This window comes from Prionailurus bengalensis, chromosome E3 (genome assembly GCF_016509475.1).
Source record: "Prionailurus bengalensis isolate Pbe53 chromosome E3, Fcat_Pben_1.1_paternal_pri, whole genome shotgun sequence".
Lineage (NCBI taxonomy): Eukaryota > Metazoa > Chordata > Mammalia > Carnivora > Felidae > Prionailurus > Prionailurus bengalensis.
Window position 1 is genome coordinate 1280462 of NC_057357.1, and position 2870 is coordinate 1283331.

The 2870-nt window shown below is 62.0% G+C and overlaps 1 long non-coding RNA gene across 1 annotated transcript; it reads left to right on the forward strand.

Moving 5' to 3' along the window:
- On the forward strand, positions 1-2870 carry LOC122471194. The gene is made up of 2 exons (XR_006294142.1): positions 1-1480; positions 1561-2870. It is a non-coding gene; the product is annotated as an uncharacterized LOC122471194 (long non-coding RNA).

Sequence of the window (2870 nt, forward strand, 5' to 3'; positions counted from 1 at the left end):
CTAGCACCCCCAGCACGCCCGGCGCCCGCCCCCACGGCCCCCAGGGCCCTGTCTCCTCCGAGTAGCCTGACAGGTGCCCCTGCTGTCGCTTGGAGCACGTGACCACCAGCCGAGGACCGGGCGAGCGCCGCCCCGCGCCTGCGGCAGCCGACGCTCCGGAAAACAACGGCGCGGGCGCTTCTGCGCCGTCGCCCCCGATTGGCCGCGTCCGGGTCACGTGGCCGCACCCCTCCTCTGGAGGGTGGAGGTCCCGGGTCCGAGCACCGCCTCGGCAGTGGCTGGTGCGAGGGTGGCGTTGTCCCTCTCCACCTCCGAGAAATGCACCTGCAGTCCCCCGGGTGTTCGCAGCCTGCGCTGCTGGCGCCGGTTCGAGCCGAGCGCTCTTCCCTCGAAACAGCGGCCAACCGCGGTCAGAACGACCCGTTCGAGGTCAGAGTGTCCGTCTCCCGAGCGTCGGTCTGACCCAGAGGAGGTGCTTGGGCCACTGGGCTTCGAGCCCATTCTCACCGGGCTCACTCCCCCCGCCGTCCCTACTCGGGGAGGGGCCCAGGGGGCGAGGGGAGGTGGTGCCGACCGACTGCAGCCCCGAGCGCGGCAATTAGCCCTTCTTCCTGGGCGGGGGGAGGGGGGGGGGCGGCCGGGAGCCGAGGCCACACCCTGCACCTCCAAGTGCGGCCCGGACCGCGGGCACTTAGCCCCTCCTCCTCCGGGGTGCCCCGCCCGTCGAGGCCTCGCCCCGCACCTCCGACTGCAGTCGCCCGCCGCAGACGCCGCCCTCAGAAGATCCGCAGGGCCCCCTCCCCCACACCCCCTCCGCGCTCCGCTGCGGGGAGTCCACCTGCTGCCCGCCGCAGCCTCCCGGGTGGGAAGCACAGCCCTCTGGGACCTGGGGTGGGAGGAGGAGGCCGGGAGTGCCCTTCCTTCCCTCTTCACCACACCCTGCTGCTGCTTCCGAATGAGCCTCTTAACGAACGGGCGGGTTCCAGGGCCGGCACCATCGGGAGAGCACAGGATGAGCCCCATGCGTCCTGTGTCGCTAGAAGGGAAGGAGGCGCTCACCAACCGATATGGGGTGTGCAAGGGCTCAGGAGCCAGCCCGGAGGAGCTCCCGGCGGCCCAGGCTGGAGCAATAATGAGCGCAGAGGTAGTGCTGTTGGACGATAACTGTTTTCGTAGCTGAACACCCACGAGTCCATAGCGCTATAAAGAAACAGCAGCCAAGTCGGTGAGGGAGAAGGGACGGCCCTTTCCTGTAGAAATATCACAAGAGATGTAGTAGGGGTGAGGGAATCCGGGGAGCGACTCGAGGCAGACGCCACCATGGTGCCTCCGCCGTGGCGGTCACCGCGAGATCGGACGGTGCTAAGATCAGCGAGCAGAAGCTGAACTGCTTCACATCTCTCCCCCAAGACGTTTGCCGATTAACGGGAACAAATAGTGACTTCACAGTGGAGAAACTTGATCGACGCCCCGCAGCCAGGTGGTGAAGCCACGGCATAGTCCCTGATGTAGCAACGCGTTGAGAAAGGCCCAACATCACTTCTGTGGTTTTCTCGCCAGGATCCTGGGAACAGGTCAGAGAAATACAGCAAGACATTGTTCAGCGGAACAGAGTGCTCTCCCAAAGGGCCACGCTCCCGGCAGATAAGGCAGTCCTCAGGAGCTGTCCCAGATTGGAGGTGTGTGAGGAGCATGACAGTTGACAGCGTGCGCCACGGACTGAATATTCACGTTTTCCCCAAACTTGGCCTTTGAAACCTAATCCCCAGTGTGATGGTGTCTGGAGGCGGGACCTGCGGGAGGTGCCGAGGTCCTAAGAAATGGAGCCCTCCTGAATGTGACCCGCGCCCTCATAGAAGAGCCTAGAGAGCCAGCGTGTCCCTTCTGCCACGCGAGGACACCGAGAGAAGACGGCTGTCTGTGAACCAAGAGGCGGGCTTTCGCCAGGCACCAATCTGCGGAAGCCCTGGCTTTGGACTCCAGCCTCCAGGACCGTGGGAAGCACACGCTTGTCGTTCTGGCTCCCCGGCCTGTGTTATTTTGTTCCGGCGGCCCCACCAGACGGAGACAGTATTGCACCAGAATTAGCTACCTGGCTTTGATATTTATGCCATAGATCTGTAAGGCGTTAACGGTGAGAAAAGCTGGGCAAAGCATTTGCGAATTGTCTGTGCTTTGCTTTGCTTTGCTTTGTTTTGTTTGCCAGATTCAGGTGGGCCAGGGTGAATTCATCCTTCTCCTGGGCTGGGGGAGCAAGGGGAGTCCACGTCCGGGCTGCCCTCGTGTCCCGGAATGGGGCGAGCTGATGGGAAGCTCTGGTGGATGCCCTTCATGGGCTCTCGGGTGCCCAACCTGCCTTTACCGGCTTGGCGAGTACGGATGTGTCCGGCAGGGACAAGCTCGGCAGATTGGAGAGCGGCGAGGAGCCCAGGTTGGGGGGCTTATGGATGAGCAGGAGGAAGGTGGCAGGAGGCGAGCTTGGACAGATGGCCAGCGTGTCATGGGGGCCACATCAGGTGAGGTTAGAGAAGGAATCCTCACCCACCCCTTCACATCTCCCACCTCCGTTTAGTACGGTTTGAGTATCCTTTTGGGTTTTTCTCAATTACCTGTGTAGCATTATGTCCTATTTCCTACTTAAAGCTCTGTATCTGGTCCAGCAGCTTGGATGGTTTCTGCGTCCTCTCCCACCACAGAAGAGAGGGATCCCACCCTCCCCTCGGCCTCCCATGCCTCCACCGCCTCCTGGCTCACGTCACCTATGCTTTTGCCTGGACATTGTCCAGGTCGCTGCTTATCATTAGACGAGATTGTGTTGCTTGTAGGCTGATGCCAAAGTCTAGAAGTCAATCAGCAATATTTTCCCTTTA